Source organism: Lynx canadensis, chromosome A1 (assembly GCF_007474595.2).
Source record: "Lynx canadensis isolate LIC74 chromosome A1, mLynCan4.pri.v2, whole genome shotgun sequence".
Lineage (NCBI taxonomy): Eukaryota > Metazoa > Chordata > Mammalia > Carnivora > Felidae > Lynx > Lynx canadensis.
In genome coordinates this window covers 8,219,721-8,232,367 of record NC_044303.2, presented here as the reverse complement: position 1 = coordinate 8,232,367, position 12,647 = coordinate 8,219,721, and the positions used below count along the sequence as shown (strand labels likewise).

Genomic DNA, 12,647 nt, shown 5'->3' with positions numbered 1-12,647 from the left:
TATTGCAATTTTCCAGCATATGGCAAGAAAGTGTCTTGTTGTAAAAATCAGTATAGTTCGACAATTTTCCGTCACATGGAAGTAAAATGTCTGTGGAAGAGGTGCCATTGTCTAATTTGCACAAAATGCCATATGGGCCAGCAGCAGCCCTCGGAATAGCTCCTCTCAAACATTTTAAACTTTCTGTGGTCTTGGCTGTTCACTAAAGCATCTGCTCTTGGTTTCATAAACTCTGTTTGCACTGCATTAACTTTCTCCCCCGCCCCCAATCTGGGCTTTCTCTCTCAATAACCTCAGCGATCAAGCACATCCTCCCCTCAAAGCAAGCCCCTAAGTACCACCTGTATCCCCTTGTCCTCTTTCTGTCAACTGATATTACTAAACACATGTTAACAATAACACGATAACCTTTTGTGCTAGATTAATTACTGCTAGGAAAAAGATATCCGTTATAAGCACGTGCCACAAATTTAATAACATTAACAAAACATGTTGCTTGAACTTGAGTTTCATCAATGTCTGAATAGATTCCTCACATTTTAAAAAAAGCAAAATTAAGCTTTCATAGAATTCATTTTAATTGACTTTTGTCATCAATAATATCCACCAAAAACTTATCACTGTTTACTTTGAGTGCCAGGAACCCAAGCTGAATGAAATACTAAATCAAGTAGAGAGCCACAGAAACTCACCCTGACCTCCAGAAAACGAGTTTTACTGCCATTGGTGACAATCTGCCTTAGTTGACGGTCCAGGTGTGGAAACCTTAAAAAAGCAAAAGAGAGGTGAACACCTAGAAGGAAGGACACAGAAATAGAAAAGCATAACCAGTTACTTCGTTATAATACTTCTTCTCCCTGAAAAATAAAGTTAGTTCAGAAGGGCTTGAATCCATGCAGTAATTGTACCACTAACAAAACTCTTCATAAGTGGAGCTGTTTCATGAACTTAACCATTTTTCCATTGGCTGGGTCTGGGATTTTAGAGATACTTAATCTTATTTTCAGATTAATCCTCAGTGAATTACATTACTTCAATTTTCCTTCTATCTTAACCCCTCAAGTAGTTAATGATCTAAAAACTGATTCTTAAATACACCATATAAATGAAGTATCTTACAGACTTAAGACTTGGCTTTTGTCAGAGGAAGAATACCTCTGATACATGAATAATTATGTCTGTTTGGTAGTTCCTAATTTTCTTAAATGGCACCAAATTTATACCTTGTTATTCTTACTTTGTCCTTATTCAGAAAAAAAATAAAGAACTAGAGAACTATGAATCCCACAATATTGACAGTATTAATTAAATCTAATAAAACTGTATTTAAAAAAAAAAACAGCAAAAATTACTTTCCTCTCTAAATTATCCAGCAAGATTAGTTTTAGGTGGTAGAAAAAAAAGAAATTTTCCTCCCAGATGCTACTTCAGTAGATGCCACAGAATGCCTGCTATATTATAAGCTTCAGCCATAGAGACTTGGTGATGTCCAACCACCGTTTACCTCAAAAATGACAACGTCATCATTTTTCTCAGTCAAAAAAAAAGGACCGGAAAACAACTAAATCTTCAAAACTACCTTTTGCTCGGCACACATCATTTTCCTAAGCAGCGTCCATGGTTTGGGTATTCACTGTTTCCACTCCCACTTAACACCTTCCTCGCACCAGAGAGGCAACAAGTGAATTGCCTCCAGCATTTGGAAGGGCCTGAGCGAACCTCCTCGATTCTTTCTTCCCACCCAGTCTATTTACTTACTGCCGCCTCCCTCTCAGCTTCCTCCTTGCAACATCCAGAGTCTTTTCCAAGAGTGTGTGGCAGAGAGGACAGCTGAGGGCTAGAAGGCAAAGGGAGACAGTAAGAACGCAGATCTCTAAGAAGGGCAGGCCAAAGGGCAAGTCAGAGCAAGTGAGGAACAAGGTGGGGAGGAAAGCAGAGGGCTGCCCACTCACTGACCCAGCCCTGACATGGCAGCAAGCATCACACGAGACTGAGAACATTAAACAGGTCCACGTCGGGATGGAATGACGGGGACGTTCACTCGTCTAATATATTCAGCAACCCGTCTATCTCAGGAGCTGCCACAACCACCACTCGCACCACTGCTACGGACACCAGCACACCATCACCACAAGCGACCCCCGACACTAGGGACGTAATGTAGGCACGCACAACACCATTGGAACTAAAATCCAACAGAAGAGAGGCCACGGGGATACCCCCGATACGAAAAGTTTCCCGTTCCTACGATGTATTGTCTTCTGAGATGGAGCAGAAATGGTTTAACTGATTTTCCCTCCTACGGGGAGACCTGTTAATGAGCAGCCTACCATAAACTGCTTTGTTTTGTTTTGTTGCGTGAACAAGCAGCCGGTTGCAAAATAAACTTTTTAACCTCTTCTTAGTACCGTTTATCTATTTCACATTCCCTTGCTTTTGAAAATTAATTATCTGAAGAAAAGGTGTAAGGTCAAGATCAGCATTCTTGGGGCACCTGGGTGGCTGAGTTGATTAAGCGTCTGACTCTTGATTTCGGGCTGAGTTGATTAAGTGTCTGACTTGATTTCAGCTCACATCATGATCTCAGGGTCATGAGCTCAAGCCCCATGTTGGGCTCTGCACTGACAGCACGGAGCCTGCTTGGGATTCTCTCTTTCCTTCTCTCTCGGCCAATCTCTCTCTCTCAAAATAAATAAATAAACAAACATTTTTTAAAAATCAGCATTCTTACTACAGAGTCCCAGATGACATGCCAGGTGGAGCCTATTGTTTTGTTCATATCCAATCAGAATTTCAAAACACATAAGACCAGGAGAAAAAATGCATGGAGAGTCTATCCTACATTCAGAGGCACTGTTCACTGTTCTAGCACTGACTTTCCCTTTGAAACAGAGATATGCAATCTACTGTGGACCACTATAATGTTGAAGGCAAATGTGTTAATGATGGCAATAGCTAAATGACAGCACCAACAATAACAGAGGAAGGAAATCATTATTATTATAATAGGTATAGCTACAGATAAAGAGCTACTGCAAATCTCACAGCCTGGAATTAATAAACCAGCTGGAACGGCACTGCCCATTATGAAAGACGGTTAGAAAACAACATTACGTTAATAAAGCGATCGAGCAAGAGTGTGAACGTAGGTAAGGAGAGCTAGCTAAGGTCTGTGGAGACTATACATACATGTGTGGAAGCTGCCCAGTAATAACTAAGCAAAGCCACTCTGTGAAGTCAGAGGCTGCCTAAGAACCAACTGGTCAACCTCACACAGAGGAGCCTAGGCCACTGGTAATGATCACTGAGATCAGAGCAAGGTCTGTGGAACATCACCAGGCACCAAAACTGGGAAGCTGACACAAAAGGCAAGGGGAGCAGGTGTTACCTAAGGCCTTAGAGTCCTATGTAAAAGGACTCTGTATACAGCTCAACACCAAAAAATAAACAAAGAATCCAATTTAAAAACGGGCAGAGGACATGAATAGAAGACGTTTTTCTAAAGACACACGCAGATGGCCAACAGACACATAAAAAGATGCTTAACAACACTTATCATCAGGGAAATGCAAATCAAAGCCAGGATGAGATATCACCCCACACCTCTCAGAATGGCTAAAACAAAAAACACAAGAGACAACAAGTGTTGGCAAAGAAGCAGAGAAAAGGGAACTCGTGCACTGTTGGTGAGAATGCAAACTGGTACAGCCACTGTGGAAAACAGCATCGAGGTTCCCCAAAAAATTAAAAAAAGAACTACCATATGATCTAGTAACTCTACTACTGGGTATTTACCCGAAGAAAATGGGAACACTAATTTGAAAAGATACATGCATTTCTATGTTTACTGCAGCAGTATTTACAATAGCCAAGATATTGAAGCAACCCAGGGTCCATCGATAGATAAATGAGTAAAGAAAATGTGATAAGTATATATATATGTGTATACACACACACACAGGAATATTACTCAGCCATAAAAAAGGAATAAAATATTTCCATTTGCAACAACATGGAAGGAACTCCAGGGTATAATGCTAAGTGAAACGAGTCAATCAGAGAAAGAAATACCACGTGATTTCACTCATATGTGGAATTTAAGAAACAAAAAACAATGAATAAAAGAAAAAAGAGACAGAAAAAGACTCTTAAATACAGAGAACTTACTGGTGGTTGCCAGAGGGGAGGTTATTGAGGGGACAGTGCGATGGGTGAAACCTCTGAAAGGGATTAAGAGTACATTCATTTTGGGGCACCTGGGTGGCTCAGTCAGTTAAGCGCCCAACTCTTGATTTCAGCTCAGGCCATGATGTCATCATGGTCATGAGATCGAGCCCCATATTGCGTTCCACATCTGGTGTGGAGCCTACTTAAAATTCTCTCCCCCTCTCCCTGCTCGTGCTCTCTTGTATGCTCTCTCTCTCTCCAAAAAAATGTTAAAAAAGAGTACATTCATCTTGATGAGCACTGAGAAATGTATAGAATTGTTGAATCATTATATTGTACACCTGAAACTAATATAACACTGTATGCTAATTATACTTGAATAAAAACTTTTAAAAAGAGAGTGAATGCTAAACTTAGTTAGAATGGTAGGTAAAAATAATAGAGAAATATTTTTTGAATTCATATAGAAGGACAAAATGAACACAAAAGTTGCAAACAACCATACCCTCCCCACACAAAATGATTTTTTTTTAATTTTTTTTTTTCAACGTTTATTTATTTTTGGGACAGAGAGAGACAGAGCATAAACGGGGGAGGGGCAGAGAGAGAGGGAGACACAGAATCGGAAACAGGCTCCAGGCTCTGAGCCATCAGCCCAGAGCCCGACGCGGGGCTCGAACTCACGGACCGCGAGATCGTGACCTGGCTGAAGTCGGACGCTTAACCGACTGCGCCACCCAGGCGCCCCACAAAATGATTCGTTTTTAGAGTGAGCAAAGAACACAAAACCCTGGAGCACAGTTTTCAAATTAAGAAAGTACATCGATTTGATCTTGACTTTTGAGGTACAGACAGTATTTTTAAACAATAGGACATAAAGTTGAGGAGCTGGTGTACATATCTATTATCAGACAGATGCTTATAAATTTGGTTTGAGTCAGAATAGTATTCTTGGAAAAACCGTGTTCAACTCATAACTGATATAACCAAGTATTTATTGCAGTTTAGCACACAATGGAATACTACATGGCAATGAGAACGTTTGATCAAAACCACATCCAAAACTATGGAGGAACACATGAAATAACCATTAACTAAGATATACCATATTCAAAGCACAAAAACAATCACAACAAACTGGCTGGGAAAGTAAACTCTGCACACTAGTGTGCAAAACAGGAACAGGTGGTTACACAATAATCACTGAGGGAATTTTTTACACACAGAAATTCCTGGACAGCACCCGGAGACTTACTCTCGAATTTCAAGAATTTATTTTTTTGGAAAGCTTTCCCTGGGTACACTGGAGCACAGCCACTTCATGTGCTGGGGCAACAGATGGAAACTACCAGAGAGGCAGTCTCTCAATTCAAGAGTCTGGGCTGGACCATCAGACATGTTACATTTAATCTTCATGGCAACTCTCTAAATTTCAGGATCCCAGTTTTGCAAAGAGGTGACGGAGGGGCAGGTCTGAAAGGTCAAGTGACAAAGAACAAATGTCACCTGTGACTTCCTTTTTCAAGCTCTTTGGTGGTGCCCACTGCCTAATATGGAATGTATTCTAAACTCCTTTTCAGGTACCGTCCGAAAACATGGTCCCTAACTCTACCTCAACCACACCACTCCTTCAGCCACCCATTCACATCCACACTCTAGCTGAACCAATTGCTCAGAAGTAAGCAATTTCCTGCGCAGTGCTATTTTAAGCCTTCCCGACTCTGCCTCTGCCCTTCATCTACCTCATGTTCCAAGATGAAGCTCGACCTTCACCTCTTTATGAAGCCCTTCCTGACCACCACCGGCCCCTACCCAAGTAGAACTGACTACTTCCTTCAATGTAGCAGTCATAACAATAAAGTAAGACTTTACTTCTCCCCACTATTACATGTAGCTCATGGATATGGGCTATATAACTTTTCAAGAACAGATATCAATAAATGTTTTAGGAATAAATACAGCGTTAGAGCCAAAACCAGAATTTGAACCTGGATGCAACTCAAAGCCAGTACACCACACTGTGTCTCTTGAATCTGATTTTACAAAAACAACTCCATAACTATTAATACAGTAGCCACTTAGCCACGTGTTCCTACTGGACCCTTAAAATATGGCTAGTCTGAACTGGAACGTGCTATAAGTTTAAAATGCACACGTGATCTTGAAGATTCAGTATGACAAAAGAATGTAAGATATTCAACATGTTAAAATAATATTTTGAATATATCTGGCTAAATGTGTTAAAATTAATTTCATGTGTTTCTTTTTATCTTTTTAATGTGGCTACTAGAAAATGTAAAATACATATGTAGCTCACATTACATTTCCATTGAACAGTGCTACTCTAGGAAGTACAGCCTTTCTCTTCCTTGCTAATAAATCTGTTAAGAGGATGCTAACTTTTCCTAGTGATTACAGAGCACAGACATCCAAGACCACACTGCAGTGTCACATAGCCTGGCCCTGCTGGACATAAAGAGGTTTCTCCTACATTAAAAGACTCACAGAACGTTGCTTTCAGAATTCTATCAACTCATTGGAGTTCGCCTCCACCATCAACTGTTGGTTCTCCACATGTAACTCCTAAGGTCTTTAATCTTCCAATATGGCTATCTTATGTATTCTGAGGCAAAGGCCAGTAGAGAAAAGTGGGGCCAGGACTAGGCAGAGGCAAAACATTTGCCTCGGGCACATAATTTAAGGGAAACTGAAAAACTCCGTAATCAAGATGAATAATCGTTTAAGTAACGGCTTTGTTGTCATGTAATTCACGTACCACAAAATTCACCATTTTAAAGGACACAATTCAGTAGTTTTAATACATTCATAAGTTGTTTAACTATTGCCACTATCAAATTCTAGGACATTTTCATTACCCCCCAAGAAACCCCGACCCCATCAGCAGATATACCACCTTCCTTATGCCCACCCCTCACAACCATCTATTTTCTGTGTAAATTTGCCCATTATGGATATTTGATACAAATGGAATCACAAAATATGTGGCCTTTTGTGTCTGTCTACTGCCAGTTAAACGTTTTCAAAATTCACCCATGTTGTACCGTCTACCAGTATTTCATTCCTTTTTATGGATGAATAATATTCTATTATATGAATATGCCCTATTTGTTTATCAATTCATCAGTTAACAGGTACTGGAACTGTATCCAGTTGGGGATATTAGGTGCACATTGATATACACATTTCTATGTGGATATAAATTTTTAATTCTCGAGTATATGCTTAGGATGGAATTGCTGGGTCATATTGTAGCTCTATGTCTATAATTTGAGTAACTAGCAACTGTTTTCCAAAGTGGCTGCACCATTTCACTGTCCCACCAGCAGCATATCAGGATTCCAAAGTTTTCTTTACCAGCACTTGTTACTTGTATTTTTTGTTAGCCATGTTAGTGAGTGCATAGTGATATCTCATTGTGCTTTCTTTTTCTATCTTCCTAAACCCATAATGTTGACCACCTTTTCATATGCTTATTAGCCATAAGTATGACTTCTCTGGAGAAATGTCAACTCAAGTCCTTTGCTCAACTTTTTAGTTATTTGTCTTTATGTTATCAAGTTGTAAACATTCTTTATATATTTCATATACAAGTTCCTTATTGGGTATATGTTTTGCAAAATTTTTGTCCCATTCTATGGGCTGTATTTTTTCTTCCTTAATGATATTCTCTAGAGCACAAAAGTTTTTAATTTTTATGAAGCCCAACTTATATATTTGTCACTTGTGCTTTTGATGTTGTATCCAGGAAACCATTCATTGCCTAATCCAAGATCATGAAGATTTACTCCTCTTTTCTTCCATGAGTTTTTGTTGGTCTGTTTTAGCTCTGGCATTTAGGTCAATGAGCTATTTCGGGTTAATTGTTGTATGTAGTGTAAAATAGAGTCCAACTCCATTTTTTTGAATGTGGATATATAGTTATTCCAGCACCATCTGTTAAAACGACTACTCTTTTTCCACTAAATTGTCCTGATACCCTTGTTGAAAATCAATGATCACTGAAAAGGCTTATTCCGGGACTCTCAATTTTATACCACTGATCTATAAGATGGTATTAATGTCAATACCACATTATCTTTATCACTGTAACTTTGTAGTAACTTTTAAAAACAGGAAATGCAAGTCCTTGAACTTTGTTTTGCTTTTTCAAGATTGTTCCGGCTCTTCTGAGTCTCTTATATTTCCATATAAATTTCAGGATCAGCTTGTCAATTTCTGCTCAAAAGGCAACTGGGATTTTGACACGAGTTGCACTGAAGCTATGGATCAATTTGGGGGAGCACCACCATCTTGACAACATTGTCTTCCAATCCATGAAGAGAGGATGTCTTTCCACTTTTTTATCTTTTACTTCTTTCAGTGATGTTTTGTAGTTTTGGGTGTACAAGTTTTGAATGCCTTTTGTTAAATTTATCCCTAAGTATTTTATTTTTTGATGCTACTGTAAAGGGAATTTTATTTCATTTTCAAATTGCTCACTGCAAACATATAAAAATGATTTTTGTTTATTGATCTTATATGCTGCAACCTTGAACTTATTAGCTCTAAGTGTGTGTGTGTGTAGTCCTTAGGATTTTCTATGTATAAGATCATGTCATCTACTCAATGACAGAGAACAAACTGAGGGTTTATGGAGGGAGGTGGGTGGAAGATGGGCTAGATGGGTGATGGGTATTAAGGAGGGCGTTTATTCTGATGAGCCCTGGTGTTGAATGTGATGAATCACTGAATTCTACTCTTGAAACCATTATTGCACTGCATGTTAAATAACTAAATTTGGATGAAAGATAAACATAAAATATTTTTTAAAAATCATGTCATCTGCAAACCAAAATAGTTTTACCTCTTCCTTTCTAATCTGAATGCCTTTCATTTCTTTTCCTTGCCTAATTGCCTTGGCTAGAACCTCTGAAAAAATAATTGAATAAATGCAAAAAAATGGGAGGTGCCTGGGTGGCTCAATCGGTTGAACCTCCAACTCTTGATTTCAGCTCAGATAGTGACGCCAGGGTGATGGGATCAAGTCCTGTGTTGGGCTCTGCACTGAGCATGGAGCCTGCTTAGGATTCTCTCTCTCTCTCTCTCTCTCTCTCTCTCTCTCTCTCTCTCCATGGGCCCCTCCCCTGATAGCATTCTCCTCTCTCCCTAAAATTAAAAAGAAAAAAGAAGGAATCCTCATCTTGTTCCTTATCTTAGGGAGATGCATTCAGTCCCTCACCATTAAGTATTATGTTAGTTTTGGGGTTTTGGTAAATGCCTTTCACCAACTCAAGGAAGTTTCCTTCTCTTCCTAGTTTTGTGAATGCTTTTATCATGAAGTGCTTTTGGCATTTGTTAGGTGCTTCTGCTATGCCTATCAAGATGATTATGAAGTTTTTGTACTTATTCTATTCATAAGGTACATTGCAGTGGTTTTCATACGTTAAGCCAATCTTGGATTCCTCAGATAAATCCCACTTGGTCACGGCATGTAAACGTTTCTATATGTTGCTGGCTTCAGTTTGCTAGTATTTTGTTACAGATTTGTGCATCTATATTCATAAGAAATATCAGCTTATACAGTTGACCCTTGAACAACATGGGTTTGCCCTGTGTGGGTCCACTCATGTACAATTTTTTTCAATACAGTACTGTAAATGTATTTTCCTTACGATTTTCTTCATAAAATTTTCTGTTCTCTAGCTTATTTTATTGTACATAACACATATAAATAATAAATATACAAAATATGCGGTAGTTCTTATCAGTAAGGCTTCTAGTCAATGGTAGGCTATTTGTTAACTTTTTGGGGAGTCAAGTAATATGTGGATTTTCAACTGCATGGGGGATTAATGCCCCTCACCCCTGCACTGTTCCAGAGTCAGCTGTACTTTTCTTGTGATCTCTTTGTCTGGTTTTGGTATCAAAGTAATACTGGCCTTAAACAATGAGTTGGGAAATGGTCCTTCCTTTCCCATTTTCTGGAGGAGACTGTGCTATACCATCAAGTCTTCTTCAAATATTTAGCAGACTTTAGCAGGGGAGCCACACACACCTGGGCTTTGCCTTGTGAGCATTTCTTTCATTACTAAATCTCTCTACTTACAATAGGTCACGTCAAAGTCTCTGTTTCTTTTTGGGTAGTTTGGTAGTCATGTGTCTTCCTAGGGATTTTCCACTTTACCTAGGTTATCATAACTCATTGGCATAAAATTATTCATAATATGATCCTTTTTATTTCTCCAAGGCGGGTAGTGATGTTCCTTCTTTTAGTCCTGATTGCAGGAATTGAGCTTTTTCTATTTTTCTGTTGGTCAGCCAGCTAATGGTTTGTCGATTTTGTTGATTTTTTTTTCAGCGGACTAATTTTTGGTTTCATTGATTTTCTCTACTGTTCTCTATTCTCTATTTTATTTGCTTCTGCTCTAGTCTTTATTATTTCCTACCTTCTACTTGTTTTGGGTTTCATTTGCTCTTTTTCTACCTCCTTAAGGCAAAAGGTTATGTTACTGATTTGTGATCTCTCCTCTTTCATTTCCGCCCATTTTATTGTGATACAACTGACATAGTACTGTGTGTTTAAAATGCACAACATAATGACTTGACTTACCTATACTGTGAACTGATTATCACAATGAGTTAACATCCATCATCTCACACAGATTAAAAAAAAGTTTTCTTTCCTTCTGATAAAACCTCTTAGGATTCACTCTCTTAACGACTTTCATATATACCATACTGCATCGTTAACTACACTCATCATATTGTGCTTTATAGCCACAATACTTACTTATAACCGGAAGTGTGTACATTCTGTATATTTTGACCACCTTCATCTAATTCCCCCACCCCTCACCACCACCCCATCTCCAATAACCACAAATCGAATCTCTTTTTCTATGAATTTGGATTGTTTTTATGTTCCACAGATAAGTGAAATCATACAGTATTCGTCTTTCTCCATCTGACTTATTTCATACAACATAATGCCCTCAAGGTCCATCCATGTTGTTGCAAATGGCAGAATGTCATTTGATGGCTTAATAATATTCCTGTGTATCACAATTTCTTTATTTATTCTAATAAGCATTTAGGTAGTTTCCATGTCTTAGATATTGTATGCAATGCTGCTATCAACATTGAAGTGCAGGTATCTCTCCAATATAGTGTTTTCATTTTCTTTGGAATTGCTTCCTATGTATATATTCCCAGAATTGGAACCGCTAGATCCTATGGTTTATCTATTTTTAACTTGGGGGGAAACCTCAATACTGTTTTCCATAGTGGCTGCACCAATTTACCTTCCCACCAACACTGCACATGTGTTCCCTTTTCTCCACATTCTTGCATTCATCCTTTTATTTTTTTTTTAATGTCAGCCATTCCAAAAGGATTCAGTGATATTTCACCATGGTTTCGATTTGCCAATGAATTGTGATGCGAGGCATCTTTTCATGTGTCTGTTGGCCATGCATATATCTTCTTTGGAAAAATGTTTATTCAGGTCCTTCACCTATTTTCAAAATTGGATTATTTGCTTTTTATGTTGAGTTACATGAGTTCTTTATATATTTTACATATTAATCCCTTCTCAGATATACGGTTTGTAAAGATTTTTTTCCCGTTCCAAATGTTGTCTTTTCATTTTGTTGACTCTCTTCTTTTAGAAGTATAGGCATTAACAGCTATAAATTTCCCTCTAAGCACTGATTTAGTGGCATCCCTTAGGTTTTAGTATGTTATGTTTCTGTTTTCATTCACCTCAAAATATGTTCTAATTTCCCTTATTATTTCTTCCTTGACCCAGTAGCTATTTAGGAGTGTGTTAATTTCCACATTTATGTGAATTTCTGAATTTCCTTCTACTATTGATTTCTTATACCATTCCACTGTGATCAGAAAGCACTTTGTATGATTTCAATAATTTTAAATTCATCAAAACTTGTTGTGTGGCCTAATATATGTTCTATGGCCTAATACAGTCTATTCTGAAGAATTTCTGTATGCGATTAAGAACAATGTGTATTCTGCTATAGTTAAATGTAGTGTTCTTTGGATGTCTGTTCTAGTTTATTTATAATGTTCAAATCTACTTCCTTATTGAACTTCTACCCAGTTTCAATCCATTATTCAAAGTGGGATATTAAAATCTCCAGTGGTTATTGCTGAACTTTGTATTTCTCCCTTCAATTCTGTTCGTTTTTGCTTCATGTATTTTTGGGATCTGATGTTATTTGCACATGTTTGTAATTATAATGTCTTCCTGATAAACTGACCTATCAATATATAATGACTCTATTTACCCTTGTAATAATATTTTTCTTAAAGTCAATTTCTCCAGTATTAGGACAGCCACTCCAGCTCTCTTTTGGTTACTTTTTGCATGGTGTATCTTTTCAGTTTATTTGTTTCTTGAGAGAGAGTGTGTGCATGCAAGTAGCAGAAGGGCAGAGAGGGAATCCCAAGCAGGCTCCACACTG

At 38.2% G+C, this 12,647-nt stretch overlaps 1 protein-coding gene across 3 annotated transcripts in view; it reads right to left on the bottom strand.

Annotated features, from left to right (window-relative positions):
• MTUS2 (microtubule associated scaffold protein 2) overlaps window positions 1-12,647 on the bottom strand; it is a 570,271-nt gene that overhangs the window by 547,310 nt on the left and 10,314 nt on the right. For 2 of the 3 annotated variants that reach the window (XM_030308514.1, XM_030308551.1), the window contains exon 2: window positions 693-765. The gene's annotated coding sequence lies outside the window, so the exon portion shown is untranslated. Of the gene's footprint in view, window positions 1-692; window positions 766-1,758; window positions 2,122-12,647 lie in introns of those variants that run through there. The other variant, XM_032593161.1, reaches the window with a different exon arrangement.